Here is an 18,534-nt window from a genome sequence, read left to right as displayed (position 1 = left end):
TTCAAGAGCACAGTCACTCTCAAGTCCACTTTTTTTTTCTGGCTTTTATAAAACAAACTATTTTTTTGTTGTTTATATGATGATCTTTAAGTATTCTCCCCTTGAGACAAACTTCTTTTGCACAATAAGTTCTGTGTGATAAAACATTTTATACATTTAGAACAAAGTTTTTGTAGCATAACTTTGATAAAACCCACAGCAAAGCATCACGGTATCTGTATGCTTTCTGAATGGTCTGGCAGAAGTTTAAATAAAAAAACTACTGCTTTTGCTTTCAGCTCATACTTCTCTTCCTAGAACTTCCCCACCTCCTCCAGGAGGGTTAATATTTCTTAATTTAAGTTACTGTAGGCCAAGAACATGCCATTCAGTTTCACTGAATCCTAGTAGCTTCAGGAATTGCTCCACCTTAATGGGTCAGTTTGCCAAAAGCTTCTATGTACATGGTACTGAGCACTCTACCTCAAGCAAGGCACTTCAAGCACAAGTGTGTTACTCATTAGTTACTGGCTAGAGTGAGCTCTAAATACTCAGACCTAAACCCACAGGGCAAAATGCAATTTCAATCTTTCTAGACATTGAAGGAGAGGGTGCTCATGATATATGGCACACCCTGGTCTAAGGAACCTCTGGAATTTCCTTCCTACTTCTTAGCTCCTTAATTTAGGAAGAAGAATGGGCATGATGGGCTTTGTGCCTACTATAGGGAGGTCCAAGGGAGTTGAAGCAATGAAATGAAAAGAAACATGGCATTGCTGAGCACAACCTTGGGAACATGGTAGTCAGAAGGTCATAAAAAGCAATTTTGAGGACCTGACTGTTAGTGGAAAGATCTGGAACTGCAAAGATACTGGCTGCTCTGGTTCCTTGTATAGTAAAGAAAAAAATATTTTTACTGGAGTAATTCTTAGCACTCTCAATGCCTTTACCTATTTGAACAAAACAACAGGATCTCATGTTTGGCAAAAAACTTGTGACAGAAAGATAAAAAAGTCAAGTAATAAACACTGGGAAAAGTAGTTTTTTCACAAGAAAGATGGCACTGTCACAAGTAATGGGTTGAAGCTTCTTTGGTGCTCAGAGCAACTGTTCTTATATTCAAAACTCTTACCTAAAGGAATAGGTAAGAGTGTGGTGGGTGTGATGACTTCATATGGCATTAAGAGCTTATGACAAACCATTACTTATCTTCTAACTCCTGAGATTCTTCTCTCACTTTTCACATATTCTTCGAAATGATTCTGATATATTTTGTAAGAAAGTCACCTTCATCGACTTAGGAATAGATCAAGTCATGGAACTTTGCTTTCACTAGGATATGCACGCAGTAGTTCTACTTAAGATACCGAGTTGAGATTTCCTAGCAAAGAATGAGGGAGGTCCAAAACTAGCAAGATCCTGTGAAAAACAGCGTGAAAGAAAAGACCTACAAAGTAATCAGTTGAAAGCCTGGAGAGAAGAAGGAACAGAAAATCTAACAAGGAAAGATAGAGTTAGAACTAAGAAAGATGATTTGCTACTGCATAATGAGAAAGTCTACCAAGGACTACAGAAGTAAACATCGGAGGACAGCATATGCCAGCTACTGCCTGAGGGAAAGCAAGGCATCAGCTGAGCACAAGGGAACCAACCTCACCAGCCAGGGCCCAGCCCCACAGTGCCTGAGCAAGGCAAGCATGGCACGTGCAGAGATGGTGACTATATCCACCCTGGAGTCCAGACCAAAACATTAAGTTAATTGTGAGGAAGCACATCTGCAACGACAGGAGAGAAACAAGCCATAGGTCAGGATCAGGTCTACTGGTTGCCACGCAGGCCCACAGTGACGTAACAGTTCAGAAAGTCTGTAGGTCAAGGCCTGAATCAAGGGGTGCTATGGCCAAGTATAGGTATAGCAAACAGTAAACAGAAACTAGCATCCCTCCAGCAGTATCACAAGGACCACTGAAGCCCCAGGGCCAAGCTTAAATAGAGCTCCTGGGCAAGTGATATGAGTGGAGGCCCCAGCTGAGGCTGGTTAGGGCCATTGAGGCCTATTTGGTGTAATCAGGGCTGTCTTTCATTAGAGTGCTGTGACAGTGTGAAGAGCAAAACAGAGTGGTGAATGTGAATAGATGAAACTCAGTACAAAAATGGAAGGGTTAATAGAGTATAATTGTCAATAAACTGCTGCCTGTATATTCTCAACGTGCCATTTCATAGATTTCTTGTCAATCGAGTAGAAATATCATCCATGAAGTTTTGGAAAGAAATTCTATAAAAGGAAAACTTCACAAAATGCAGTCATTTGTTTTATCTACTACCTTGTACTTTTTCTAATAAGTTTTGTCAAAATATTGTCAAAGATGGAAGTGGAAGAGGAGAAGGAAGGAAGGAATAGGAAAAAAGGTCTTTGATTTTGGTTTTATGTGGCTTGCTCAGATAGAATCTTTCCATTGCTTTTGTTTCTGTATTCTGTTAATAAGCTACCCGCTTTTTTTATTTTTTATATATTTTTTTCATCTACTCAGTTGTGAGATTGCTTATTGCCCTAAAACTGCACAGGCCGTCTCTCTTCTGTTTTCAGTTTTCCTTGTAGTGGTTTATGCCACTTCCTCACTTTGACCACCGAGACATGCATAATCCTTCATTTTTTATATTATTTTCTTCTTTTCCTGGACCTTCCATACAGCAAATCTACTTTCTACTAAACAGCTTTATCTTGTGGTTTAAGAGACAGATGATTAAGCTTTTTGCTTTGTGTCAAACTGTTAAGTAAGAGCTTACAAAATTAATGCTTTCAGTGGTCAGCAGTAAATAGTTGCGCGTTGCTAATTTTTTCAAGTTTCTCAGTATATTTGCATATCCTCTCAAAGGCAATTACCACTACTGTATGTGCAAATCAGTTAGACTTTTAAATGGATGGAAGTTTCAACAGCTGTTAAACATACATGTTGTTTCATGTCTATAGTGATTAGAAATGCAAGTTATACCCTTCTTGGAGTCAGTACCCATTTCAAGCCTCAAACTGTAACTCTCAAATCATTTATTGTGAGATAAATGGATCATTTAATGTAGTAAAATGGACGTCCCATCACATTCTTAAATGCAATACTGTCCTGTCTGCCTAAATGTACCTGGTGGTGACAAGGTTATGTAGAACTGAGGAATGGATATAAAGTAAACTGGATGTAAAGTAAACTAACTCCACTTTTGCTGAAGGGTCATGTAATCTGAATAAATTGAAGAAGCAGAGGGCAGGCAGCTTTGAAAAGATTTTTCATACAAGTCATGTTTTTCTGATTTAGAAGAAGGTATTTTCTACTTGAGTACACAAATCAGCATTTGCAAGTATTTCAAGGATACTTAAAGCGGACCAACCCAAGAAAGTTGTAATTTACAGTAAATGGAACTGGTGTTGCATTATTTGGCTATAAAGTATGTTTATACTTGAATACTGTACAAGTAATTTTTTTGCCCCTTAATGCTAATAGAGTGTCAAAAATAATATTACCCTTAGTTAGTTATGGAATATGTCAGATTTTCTTAAGATTATTTTATTTGATTAAAACAAACAAACAAACAAAAAACTTTATTTTAAATATTCCAGCTAAGTAAGATTAATTGAAACTGACATAGCATAGCAAAGTTCCCGAGTCAAGCTCTTGCTGTCAATAAGTACACTTTTAAAAATTTTCTTCCTATTTTATAAAATCTTGCAACAGCAAAGGTAAATCTCTGTTCAAAAACTCTGTTGCAAAAAGCTGTAACACTTCCAGGAAAACATGTTCTATTTCCCAAACTGACGTTGGTTTATAAAAAGCTAAAGTGACTTTGACATTTGGAAATCTTTAAAATGTACCATCTACCCCCCGGATATGAATATCCATTTTTTTATTTTTTTATTTTTTCATTAGGCACTAATAGGTACTACTGTAGCCCCTTTAAAATCAATTGGTGTTCAACAACAATTTTTCAAAGCATCCTAAAAAATAAAGGACATAACAAATGTCATTGAAATGAAGATACTAGTAACTGAAACTGCATACAAGTACAAGTTCTAAGTCATCTATCTTGTCTCTTCTTTGACTACCTTACAAAGCATATTATTGAAAGTCAGATACTTCAGTCCGTACTCAGGAACTATTCTCACTGAGCTCATATAATGTCGGTGAGACTGGACCTGAAATGTGTAAATCTAGGGCAAATATATTTCTTAATGTTTTTTTGAGTCTTGTTGGTAAAGCCAATTTAATTCTAATGTGCAATCGTAATAAACAGAAAGAACGTATAAAGTCACGGCACAACCAGCTCCCTGAAGTCATCACACAGGCATCTGGCCTGTGCTACATGCTGTTCTACGGACCAAGGAGTGCCACAAACCCCAGATTGTCTCTCCAGGGAAGGCAGAAGACACTGTGAGTTTACATCCTGTGTATTTGACAAGGAGGAACATAAATCAAAACCAGAAACAAGACATATCCTTCATCTGGATCCTAGAAGGCAGATCACTTCACTTTATGCAAGAGGATAAACTGAGAAACTGTCCCTTGTGTCTGAAGTTCTGCAGACCCATTATAAAGGTACATAAAGTGCAGACAAACTTCTACGACTAAAAGCAACTCAGCAGCCATTGTGATTCAAAAAATGTTATTAAATAAATTATTTCAAACCTGAAACAGGACTAAGGTCAATTTAGAATTAAAAAGTGTTGAAACCCGAAGGCATTTTCTTCAAGGTTCTCAGAGTGCCCAGCTGAGATTCAGCACAGCCAGCTTTTGTAGTCAAGGAAGGCACTGCAATACAGGGTAGACATATCTTTAAACCAGCATGCTACTCACAGTAAAACGTTACGCCACTTGAAATTGTGTCACAGTAGTACCCTAATAAATGTTTTTGTGAACAGTTAGAGGAGGCTGAGGTAAACCGTACAGCATGCAGAATAACAAACTGTAAAAACTAGTATTAAAATAATATTTGGAAATCACAGTTCACGTTTTTCTTTCTTCAAATAATTTTTGAAACCTATAAACTCACCATATACTTTTGTTTTTGTGAATGAAATATTCTATATAAATTAGCGACAGCTACCAGAAGAGAAGTAAAAACTTCCTATGCAATCCAAAGAAGAGTAAAGGAAATGTCATAGCAAATATATTCAGATTTCTAATTTTGAGAGTTCCAGTGTAATACCTGAAAGTACTCTAGTGCAATTTGGATGATTGTTTTGGCAGGTTGGCAAGAAAAAGTTGTAGTGTCATAATCAGCCTAAGCTAACTAATGCTGCTGTCAGAAGTGGTATTCCCTCCATCCTAGGCCACACATTCTTGCCAGGTCTGGCAGGCTGCGGGTTTGTTCGTACCACTAGGTATTTCTGCTTGCTGATTGGGCTGATCTGAAAGCTAGCCCAACAACAAAGGAGTTCTTTAGCTTTAGGCTCGTGCCTGAGACGCCTCTGCTACAAATTGAGCTTCTCTGTCCCAGTAGAGATTTAAACTCCTCCAGGGGGTAGCGCAGACCACTTTTAAGTTAGGAGCATTTTTTTATGTTGACCATAGGAATCCTAACAGACTTTGCAAATAATCCTTCAAATAGCTAACTGTTAACTGTGTGTAACATTAATATTTATTTTCATTTTGAATATAGTGTTTGTAGAGTGCCTAAATGAGGTGGTTTTGCTAAAAAACAGAAAAGGCTGTTCTAAAAGTACTCCATGCTAATCTCATTTGTTCCTTGGTAGTTTTTCCAGCTTTCCATCAAAGTTGAACAGACAAGTCATGTGCTCTACTTATGCGGTATATTCTCTGATTCCATTCATAAAGAATTTGACTCTTTAGCTATGGGATATTAATTGATAGAAATAACAGGTCATTGAGTGTCAATACTCCAAATGGCTTGAACGGCTTTTAGACAAATAATTGGATAATTATAGGCAGGCATTTAGAGTTTGTAAAACATGATGCATTTTCTTTCCAACTCATCAGTTTTCAGCAGTCCTTTTAATCCTGTTTTGAGCAGATATCATGATATGGTATTTTTGAGGTTTTTGTTTGTTTGTTTTATATTCAGTAGGCCTTAGGAATAGGAAACTGAAAACTTCCTTACTATTTTCACCAAAAAGTTCTCTATTATAAGTATGTTAAGCCTTTTCTTTCTTTTTTTATTTTATCTTTTGGGTAGGCCTTCAGAATGCCAAGCTAAAGTTGCCCTGATATTATTTATGAAAAGTTTTATATTTTAAGTATGTAAACTTTTGTATTTCCTTAGATATAAGTAAAGGTCATATTGCTGCATGCTGAATCAACTATAAATATTTCCCGTGAGTTGGATTTTATTTCTAAAGTTGCTGACCAGACTTCTAAGTGTGACTTTGTATCAGATGACCATCTGGGAGACATCTGTTCAAGTGTAATATCTCCCAGAGAGGGAACGTCCTACAGTACAAATGTAAAAAGCTGGAGTAACCTTCCACCTCTGTACAAGTGTTTAATGAATAGCAAACAATAAATAAGAAAACAATGGTCGTTACTTGGATTCTGTGGATTCTTGGATTTGACCCACTTACGAATTTTTCTGTCGTGTATTTGATTACAATAAATAATTGTTCAGCAATTTTGTTTTGTGTCTATCTTAGTGCACTATGTCTCCTCGTCTTACAAAATCTGAAAAGCATAGTTCATGTTGCCAACTGAGTTCTCTCATTGTTTTCAGCTACCCCAGTAGGCTTTAAGAGATTAATAATACATCAGAAAGTGCCCATACAGCTTTTACCATATTTACTCAAAGTGTTTGCAGGGTCACCAGCTGTATTATTACAAGCTATATTACTTCCAGTTAAAAAGCATTCTCTCAGAGAAATGCATACACAATATAAGCAATAAAATAACATCTCAGTGGAGATAGAGGCTCCACAGCCATAATTGTCAAGTTTCAGAAAACTATCCAATGAAAGAAAAGCCTCTGCTAGGTATATTTTTACTTTATGTCGACTCTCTCTATAGACAAATTCGTGCCTACCTATTGTTTATCCACTGATACGGCTTGTTTTATTCCAGTATTATAAAAGTAATCTGGTTGGGAAAAAGAAATAAAAATAATAAAAAAATTGTATCTTTTAAATTTAAACATTATGTTTCAAATTAAGGAAATTTATCTTTTCCTTGAGTATTATATTCATATAGCACATCTTAAGACATTATCTAGTTAGTACCAGCCTTACCTTATCCATTAACGTGGCATAATACATAGTCTTCCTGCATTTAAATATTTTACCACTGAAAAAGAGTAATTCCCAGTGAATATCACTAAATTAGAGATCAGAGTAATGCCCTGGTGTATTATAGTGTGAAATTCTTTTTTTTTCTTTTTTTTTTTTTTTTTTTTCTTTTTTTTTTTTTTTAAGTAATTGTGCTTCCATATGGTTTATCTTTACATAAAAGTAAATCCAAGATTAACATCTTTCAAATAGTTTGATATATAAAAGTGCTTCTATTTTTATTACTTCCAATGCACACACTGCAAATTCACCCAGTGGTGACAGAAATAAACGTCACTCTGTCACAGAAGCCTTAAAGTCAGTGAAGGAGAAATGATGTAATTCCCTCAGATTTTAGAGTGAGAGTTGGTATTACAGAAAATTAGAGAAAAGCAGGAGTCTAGAAAACATTATGTCTCATGTTGGTGCTATCTATGTTTCTAGGAATCATGAGGAGCAGACATAATTTGATTCCAAACTTTTTAATCATTTCTTTTGCTCCTTGGTTACTCTTTAGCTGGAAAGCACAAGGAGAAGAGCGTGAACATGATCAGCCTTCAGACACAGCACCGCAATGTCCTGACCACACTTTAGGCTGACTGTGCCGCAGATCTGCTAGCATTTTCTTAATTATCTTGGACAGCTTGTGTGATCATTAGATTGTGCTAAACTGTTTTCCTGTACAGTGTTTAGTACAGTCAGTACTTTTATAATGTAATTGTAAAAGAACTGTCAGGAAACAGTCTCCTTTCCTGTCCTTCAACAAAATCATGCTGCAGCTAATGTCACCAGAACTAAAGCCTGTAATAGGCCTTCATCTTGCTTTAATATAGGACTGAAGTTTGCTGCTTTTGCATCAAAATCCAATTAAACAATATATTCAATCCATTCAGGAAAAAAAAAAAAAAAAAAAAAAAAAAAAAAGCTGCTTTTCCCTTCCTTTATGCCGGAGGCATCCAGAAATGACAGGATATTGGGTCTGTGGGCTTGCCTAAACTAACGTCACATCTAAGAGCTGGGGAAGGCATCAGGAAGCAGTTATCTGAGTGAAACCAGACATAACAGATACCATTTTCTGAAATGCTGCATCAGCTAAAAAGTATTCTAAGTTCTGTCTTGCTTGTGCTGAGCAGGTACATAACAACAAAGATCAAAGATGTCTCAGCAATCTGGAAAGAGGTACTGCAATTAAGGTTCATCCATCAAATCCAATACAGTTTAAGCCAGTTGGCACTGGGACAAATATCTATAAGCAAGACAGCAGGGAATCAGTGCCTTTCAGGTGCAAGACTAACACACTAATACCAGGTCCAGCGAGTTTGTGACAGCTAAACCCCCTAAATGTGAGCAAATGCCATGAGGCAGGTAGCTAAGTCTGGTGCTATCACTAATTCATCTTGTTTACATATAACCTTAAAAATAACTCTAATGTGTAAATTCTATTCATACCTAGTCCTGTGTACCTTATCAGGCCTTCTATTCACTGGCTTGCTTATCTTGGAAGTTTGTGTAAGTCCACTCTGTAAAGTGATGAAATTTCCACTTCCATCTTTACTTTTACATTTCTTCACCATTTGGGCCAACAGCTGATGGAAAGTGAAACGACTTCTCTTCCAAATTACTCAAGCTTAGCTTAACTGCTAAAAATCTGGATCTATTTAATGGCATTTAAAGACTGTTTGAAAGAATATCGTTGACTTATTTAAAATAGTTCTGCTGTTGAAAATGACTACTTTGCATGCAAGAAACAATGTATTTTGATTTCAGAACCTGCTTGTTAGTGGTACTGCAGATCCATAAAGAATTCCGGTTAGGATGAATATGTTGACTGTAGACAGCCAATTTCAATATGAACTTTGGACATGCATCACAGCTACTGAAACTGCCATAAATCTTGTTTGCCAGACTTATCAGGAGTATTATTTAAGGCTGACTTGTGCAGCCAAAGTACTTCTTGAGCTCCCCTCTCAGTCTCATGGGAAACACAGGGATCAGCATCTCTTGGCACTTGGGAATTAAGTCAAAGTACATGGGGAGGCATATTCCAAATAAATTCCTGAAACAAATTATAGTATATTGGCATGCAATTATAGCCTGTTGTGAAACATGCCTGGTGATATGCAGACCATATAAAAAAGAGCATACAGTATCCTATTCAAAACTGGGAAATCTGGCAAAGAAAGTAATTCACAGCATGATGAAGCATTTCTGATTAATGAAACACATTGTGTCACAAACCTGTCACCCAGCCTGTGCCAAATTATAGGTGAGCAGGAGCTACACAGCGTAACAGCTTTGGTGACTTGTCCTAGCCTTAAAAGCAGTCCTTTGCATCACTTGGGTCTCAGACTCCTGCTTGCACTATGTTTTCTGACACTGGTGGTCCAAAGCAGCAAGGGGTGAAAAATCCGAAGGGGGGGAATGTATGGCAAGTGGGAAGAGAAGGCCTCAGAAAAATGGTCTTGTTTTAAGATTTCCCAGTATCTTTCTCAATAAACAATATCTCTGTGTTCTACTCACAGAGTAGAATCCTGCATTATTTCTGTCTGACTTCACTCATTCATTCAGGTTCATTACCAGTCTGTATCTGTGATACAATCTTTCACAAGGACATACATATACACGAGTCACATACATGGATGATTCATGTCCATGGATGATTCAGTTATTCTGATTTCACCCATATCCACAAAGCTGAAAGCTTCTGCAGTTAAAACTGAGCAATAAAATTTTGAAAGAGAAAAGATATCCTAACATATGTATAATGGTGCATTTAAAACGTCAGCACATGTGCAACAAGCTGAGCAGGTGACTTAAAGATGCTTATCTCTGCCAATTTTGTCTTGACAAAGAAATAACCATTATCTACTATTACAGAATCCTTCATTCTTTTGTAGAGAAACATACAGTATTGTATGTTATACTGTATATATTCCAACTCCCTCTTTTAAGGGTCATATCACATATGCATAATAGCAGCAGAACAATGAATCCTGCTAGGGAAAATGTAATAATCTCATTTTATGCTATTCAGCTCAGTAGAGTGGGACTTTGAGAACAACAGAAAATCATTTTTCTATCAAAATGACAGAAGAGAAATCTTTACCTAGACTTTTTGGACTGACAAGCTGTCAGAACTGGTTTTCCTTGTCCAAAAATGAGAGGCTTATAGACCACAGAATAAGAAAATCAGCTTTGAATTTTCTGACCTTGAATGACCTTCCTATATATTTATATATTTCTTTTCGTAGCATCAAATCTGGACATGAAACGTTGTGGTCATTATGAGGAACTAAAATTTTGCACTTCTCATTTTAACATTTCCTAGTAGATTTGTTACAGTCCCAGTCTTTTTATAGTTAACATGGTTATACTGCATTGATGCTATCCATACCAAAGATACTGAATTTCCAAGCAATACAGTCTACCGGAAGATTTACACAGATCAAATATTTTCATCACAGGTAAATGACATTTTCCTTTCTTCCATGTACATGATGACATTTCATTGGAAATATGTTTAGAATTAGGCACATTTCCACACACATATATTGTCTTTACTTTTTATGCCTGCATAACTTTAGGCATTGCATGAAGAAGAGGAGCAAGGATTTTGGTTAAGTAAAACCAAAACCTTGAATATTCCCATTTGACTTGGAAAAATTATTTTATTAACCAGGAAATTATAAAGAACGCATTGTTGAGATTTTCTTCAAATGTTTGTCAATTTAAGATGCTACAAAAACATAACCTATAATTTGGGAAATGTAAATGCAGTTTCTAAACTGCATTTTGGCAAGCTACCAGTGGCATCTATTGGCAAAGCAGAATGTGAAAAAAGGAGAAAATGAAAGCAAAATACAGAAGGTAAATTGATGGTTATGTGAGGAGATCACAAGCCACCTATGAGCCAACAGCTCAGAGCCAACAGTTAGGTCTGTGTAGACAGTGGGATTATGATGCTCATAAAATCTTAATAATTTTGTATGGAAAAATATTGCCATGGTATATAGTGGGCTATGCATTCTCAGGCCTGAAGTTTCCTCCATAGGTTCTAGGAAGTGCAAATTAAGTGTGGAGAAGCATATCAGGATTCCCTGTGTCCAACCAAGGGTTTGTCCAAAGCATGGCTAATTGAGGCATACCACTAGGGTATGTCAGTCAGAATAAGGAAACAAAGGTATGGTACAACTAGGAGGCTGAGTCCTACCATTTAATTACTGATAAATTAATAAAGCCTGTAGAGGATGTGTAGAAGGGAAAACATCTGTGTCCACTGATAGATCTGGACTGCTCTGTTGTTTAAAATAACTGTCTCAGACTATGAAAACACCAGGGAGTTATGTAAAGACAGCTTCTCACTAAAGAATAGCTTTAATTATTAGAGGCAGAGTTTGAAATTTTTATCACCTTCGTTTATGTCTGCACTTAGGTACTTACACTAGGAGCTGAGGATTCTTTGTAGGCAATGAATGAAAAAGTCACCATTACAAGACAGATAAGAATGTAATTACATGTGGAAACTAACAGCTGAAACAGCACCTAAGCAAGGTTATTAAAGTAAGGTGGCAAGAATACGCTTGACACTGTACACATTGGCCACAGCCAATGTACGTCTGTTCCATAAAAATAAGGGGAGCAATGAATTTTCATAGGATTTCTAAGTAGACTGATTTAGAATATGCACATGTAGTGCAATATGTAATGCACACTAGTCAAGTATGCATAAGAAATATGCAATTCTCACAAAACCAGCTCTTGAGATTTTGGATTCAGGGAAGGAATGCATTTTCTTTTGAGAGTTAGGTTCTTCCACTTTTAAAAAAATAAAACCTGATTATCATCCCAGTTTGTATTCCAGAGAAGCAAGCTTCTGACATAGCTGTGCTTATAAATAGCAGATGTTGACAGCCTCCTGAACAAAGGATATTCTTCTTTCTTTAAGTTTTTGTAGTCCTGAGAATGGAACTAAGCCCTGTGTGCTAATGTTTTCCTGAACATAGACATTTGCTCAGCATAAAGCTATAACAAGAAATAGTGGCAATTGCTAAATATAAACTACTGCAGTACAAAAAAAAAAATAAAAAATAAATAAATTACATTTGTTGTGTGCCATTTCTTCTTGTTTCTTGGCTTGTTCCAGATGACATAATTAGCTGCTAAATGTAATTCTCCACTTTATACGGTGCTCTGTGATGTAGGATCTACACTTTTTCTAAACCCTTAATTCAAATAAATAGGTTTAATTGGTAGAATTATTCATAGTAAAGATACATTTATTATTTTATAAAAGTGTTTGTAGAATCTGAAGACCTAATAAATGGTGATTAATCCTTTCCTATGTCATTGTTTTCTGGCTGGTTAGACTAAATCATAGTTGCATTTATCATTTCACAAGTTGAACTGCTGACCTCAAATGTCATGTAATTACCAGACCTAATGATATAAAGCTGACACCAGTCTAGTAAATTGTGTTGTTCACAGTGTGCAAAACAAATTCAATCACCCTGTAACATATAGGCTTCCTGCTTTATCCGTTTCTTCTGTGTGTAAACTAATAAGCTGTTGAAAAATAAAAATGAATTTTATGCACAGCAGCTATCAATTAAACACATATATAAAGTATGCTGCCTGTCAATAATTCCGCTGTGCTTCAGGAGTGTTCGTTTTATAATATTTGCTAACCATAGCAAAGTAGGAAAGGGACATTCAATGAAACACAATTGTATTGTGTTTTGTAGGTTTGAATTTAAAATCTTAGTTAGCTGATTTACAATACTGTTATGCATTGTTATTGTTTTGTCAGTGAAACTGTGCCAATTTAATACTGCCTTCTGATCTAGTTCGACTATGTTTATGGTCTATTTTCATCTTACATCTTTTTATTTTTAAGAAATTTGACCATCAGGTGCACTCAAGATGTAAAGTTGTAATGAAAAAAAAAGTACTGTGTGAGTACATAATTGCTGAATATGTTCTGTTTTACTGGTTTTGGATTGAGACTAACATGCACATATCTCCACAGTTATAATATTATTTTAAATATATTTATCACATCACTGTTGTTAAGCAAATTGTTCAGTCTATCACAAATAAACTTTGATTAATCATACACTGCTGAGATCACAGCAGCTATTTAGATTCCACGAGTTCTTGCACATTTTTTAATGGTATCAATGTCTTCTCTGGGAGAGGCAAATTACTACTGGAGCTCTCTCAAAGATGAAATATACTTTAATGCAATGCCACCATGTTACTATAAAGTGAGTCTTTTAAGATTGTTGACACCCTGCTGAGCTTTATATATGAATCTGGGACATTTTTTCAGTAGCCATGTTCAAAATTCCACTTTTATTTAATTTTGTGGTATTGCATCTGACTCTTGATTTTGTATTTAATTTTCTAATTCCATTACCTGCAGTGCTTTTAGAAGAAATAATTTAATGAATTATATCTGTATACACAGTATATATTTGTACATTATATATATATTCAGCTACTGAGGGAAAAGAAGGGAGGAGAGGAGAGATTCAGCAGAGTAAGAAATGAGAAATAAGTAGCAAGGAGCAAATAAAAAATACCAGAATACACCTTTAAACTTATTATCAGTACAAATAGTGTCATATCAGAGTCCTTCAATTATGAAATTTGTTATGAATACACATGATTACAGTTTCATGAAGCACATAAAAATGCTAACCATACCTCAAAAAATCAATATTTTGCAATAAAGTATTGAGTGAGATAGAAAGACATGTTTTAACACATTAGAGTGCTAATTATTTTAATTTACCAGGTACTAGAGTAACTGAATAGAGAGGAGATGAAGGCCAGATCTTTCTACTTTTCCTAGGATTAAGTTGCGATGCTATAGTAACTGCGTTAATCACTTGAGGCTGTTGTCGTGCCTTCAATGGTGCAGTAAATAAAGACAAAATAATTTTGATTACTATCTGGTTTTATTAAAAGAAAGAGCAAAAAGAAAATTAAAATGAAATAATGAGACTAGAAATTGGTATAAACAAGGGTATCTCTCTTCATTCAGATGCTTTTCAGGGACATTCACTGTAAGAGTAATGGAAATATAAGAAGTAAGAAACACCTTGCCAAACGCATAGAGCATCTAGTCCAAAGTTTGCTCTTTACAGTAGGAGATAGCACGGATAGTCAAGTCCGGCCACTAGCTGCAGTTTGTTCCTTTCATAACCCTCCAGAATCCATAACTGCTCTACCAGTTATTAGTGGATACACAATTCTTTTAGCACCCATTTACGATCTTATCATCCATGAACTTGCCTAGCACCTCTCTGAACCTGCTAATACTGTTTGCCTCCATGGGGGCTTGTGGTAGCAAATTCCAGAAAGTGCTACCCACTCTGTTAAGGATTTTCTTTAGTCTGCAGTCTCTCTTATCATGTGTTGTGGCAGTTGTTTAAAAGTAGTTCTGCATTCACTTTATTCAGTGCTTTTGTGCTTTTGCAAATCTTGTTCCTGCCCCTTCAGCTTTATATTCTGCACACTGAGGAATTGCACCTTTGCTAGCCTAACCCATAAAGTACCTGCTGGCCTCTTCTTGATCACTTTAGATGCCTTTCTCTGTATCTTAACTCCCTTATGCCCCTCTGGAGAAGTAGACATAGGATCTGTACACACTATCGATCTTAATGTTTTAAAAATAATTTGCAATAGAGCTTAAACTAAACTAAAAGATATACTGGTGCAAGGCCTGACTCAAAACAGAAATCCAGGTACCAACTGTGCCCAGAGAACCATCAATCTCTTTGATCCATTTAAGGGTTATCATTAGTTTAATCAGTTGCAAACATGGTTGTGGAATTTCCATGATTATCATGGTTTATTAAAGACTGAGTAAAAACCCCTCTATCCTCAACAAATAAATAAATAAATAAATAAAATTTATACCCACGTGCTATTATATTTTCCAAATAATATGAAAAATGTCTTACTTGATATCATAAATGATATAGTAAATTAATTTAAATAAGGTATTTAAATATATATATATGACATATATAAGATTATGTGTATATGATTGATATAATCTTATTTATATCAGATATAATCTGAGAAATCATGTGGTTTGTATCTCTATTGAGTTTTACTGCCTTTGGTACAATTAATGTAACAAACCAAGTGGTTCAGAAAGATCTCACTAGCTGTTACACTATTGGTGCACTCGGTCAACTCCACAGAAGATGCTGCACTAAATAAATTGAATAAAAGTGAGGATTAATTTTCTAAATACAGCCTCAGCTTTCACATGATCTAGCATCCCAGGCAACTCAGCCATGCTTCCTTCGCCCCACTTACAGTCTTATCTAACAGCAGAAGAGTGTAAGAATTGTCTAACAAGGGAAGACTAATTGGTCTATCTCCTTTACTATTTTGTATTCAGCTAATGACAGGTTTTGAAGGAAAAGTAGCAAGTATTAGATTGTGTAACACTGTAATAAACACTCCCGTTTCTGCCCAAGGGAAGAAATACATTCCTTAAAGCCTCATGATTGACAGACCTTATTATAAATTTTGTCCTAGCTAATCTTACTGAACGTGTTATCCCTTTTGAGCTTGACTTCTGATTTGCTTTTGCCTCTGTCAGAATAGTAGCCTGTGCGGGTGAATTTCTTAAGTTAATTATTTTAGGCACAAAATCATACTAGCCTTTTAAATAATTAAAAATTAAAGGCCAGATGCCCTTTTTGGACCTTTAACTACACTGACCATGAGCAAATGTAGAGTAAGGGCAACTTAATTTGTTCAGAAACAGAAACTGAGTTATTCAGTGTTAGCTCAGTTGATGCTAATGGAGCCACGCTAACTCATGCACTTGGGATCAAGCTCATAAGCTCACACATGCATTTCATTTACTGATTTATGCAGTCTACTAGGATATGCTGCATGATAATGTGAGGATTAATCCTGCTTTTCTTCAGTTGACTCCCGAATGTGATGTACATTTGTAAGAGCAAAAGTTGCTTATAGTTATTTTAGGATTTCTGAATTTGTCTGCATGGGGAACTGACAACGTGACATTTCCAGTGGCTGACAGAAGGAGCATGGATTTCTAGCTCTGCGAGTATCCATAAAATGTATTGTTTCTGTCACAAATTTCTTGCATGAATATGTAATCTCTATGAAACTGAAGCAAGAATGTTGCTTGATTGATAACGTTTGCTTTTGGCCTTCTCAGGTACATAAAATAGGACCAAGCTTTTATCAGCATCAGGTGATCTGTATTTTTGAAAATAGCAACTGGAAATATTATAATAATAATAATAATAATAATAATAATGTCTTTCCATTACTCCAGGTTCATATAAGTAGCTCCGTTCTTTCCACTCTATCCAGACGTGGTATAGGAAGCAAGATTTCTTTGCGTTCAGCTGAATTAACGGAGGATAAAAGAAAAAAACACCTTAAGGCTCCATTCTTGAACAGACTTGGAGTCGAGTGATTACAGGCCTGTACTGATCTCTTCTATTTGCATTCTTGACACTGCAGTTTTGGAGGTAGGAAGGCTTTTAACCACCCATTGCTCTTGTAGTGCATTGTAGCATACAGCCAAGAAGTGAGCTTATGTGTTAGTTTACAGTCTTACTTTAAGTTTAGTAAGTAGTGCTTCCTCATTTGATAAGTATATTAATATCTGAAAACTAAGGGGATTGCTTATGAATGAGTTCTTATGTCCGTAGCAATGTTTACTTCATAGTTCCAAATTGCTTCCTCATGCACCTAGGTTGGCAGTTCATGTGTGGCTTGATCTCACAGGGGCTGGTGTCCCTGGCAAAAGCAGCCACAGCTCTTCTCCTGCTGAGGTGACAGGCACTCCCCAGCACTCCATCCTTTCCATAACACTTTCATGCCAGGTGCTGTATAGGAACAGATTGAAGAGACTTTGTCTTACTGCTGCCGTCTTTGCCTTTACATACTTTTCCTATTGTTATTTCCCCCTTTCCTATCTATTCATTCTCTAGTGACCCGGGGTCCATTTAGTAGGAGCATGTATGTCTGTCTTTGCACCTTGAATTGATGGTGTTGCATGGTGTAAAATCACTTTCAAACAGTTCATGCAAAGAATTTTGGCTATTCCAGGTATTCTCTAATAGTCACTTCAAGTCAGCTGCTTCACAAATACTAAACAAACTCATTACAAGAAGCAGATGCAAAGTGGCTGAGAGCACAGTCAAAGAGAATTTGCTGTGAAACATGAATGAATAGCTTCTCAGATATTTCAGTTTTGTAAAGCTATAGTTAACAAGAAGGAGAAACTCTTTCATAAATACTTGACACAATTCTGGAAAACTAAAAGTAATACTGAAAAACAAAAAATCACTAGTAATAAGAGCCCAACGAACATTTAACAGATGTGAGAAAATTTACTCTGATTTTGCACTGTAACAAGAAAAGGAACTTCCTGTCCCTGTTTCCCCATCCCTATCTTCTCACTGCTAACTTTGGGAATGTTTTTGTTTGTTTGTTTGTTTGTTTGTTTCCTGGTATTTTTATGCTGGAGACATGGTTATTCTCTAAAAGACTGGCAAATTGTACTAGTAGCATATATCAGCATGGCAACATAAGCAGGAAGCATGATGAATCATCAAGTGACAACCCAGAATTTGGAAAAGATAAGTCCCACTAAAAAGCATCATGACAACATGCTTTCCAATCAAGAGGCATTCAGCACAGTCACAGCTTAGCAGATATTTGGCAGGCATATCCAAACCCCCAAAGGATTCTTTAGTGTATTTTGATATTGATCAAACCCACCTGGCATATTCATCTCTATATTTCTAGAATGCTGTCATTTAATGTCTCTTGACACTTAAAATCATATAGATCAAAACAAAGAAACCATTTGAAGTGTCTTTTGTGTTAAATTGAATACAGTATTGGATGAGACAGTGCTAGTAATGTTTTCCAAATAGAAACTGCATAGCATCATCGGTAATGTGTTTGTTGGTTGTGGGATTTTTGTTTGGTTTTGTTTGGTTGTTTTGTTTTGTTTCTACTTACTTCAACCATCAAGTAATTCAGCTGCATCAGAAAGAAAAATAAAAACTGTTTTAAATTCTTACCTCCTCTTGAAGAAGGAGGAAGAAACCAAGTTGATGAGTTCAGTGGCTCAGCATTAGAATCATCCTCAATCAAATTAACTGGCGACTCTAGAAGTTCATGAATCTCGGTTAACAGTGATTCTAAAACGTAAGAAAAAATATATATAAAATAGATTTTAAAAAGGAAGGAAAGAAGGAAGGAAGGAAGGAAGGAAGGAAGGAAGG

The sequence above is a fragment of the Oxyura jamaicensis genome, chromosome 8 (assembly GCF_011077185.1).
Source record: "Oxyura jamaicensis isolate SHBP4307 breed ruddy duck chromosome 8, BPBGC_Ojam_1.0, whole genome shotgun sequence".
In the NCBI taxonomy this organism is placed as follows: domain Eukaryota; kingdom Metazoa; phylum Chordata; class Aves; order Anseriformes; family Anatidae; genus Oxyura; species Oxyura jamaicensis.
Note: the sequence above shows the minus strand (reverse complement) of the source record.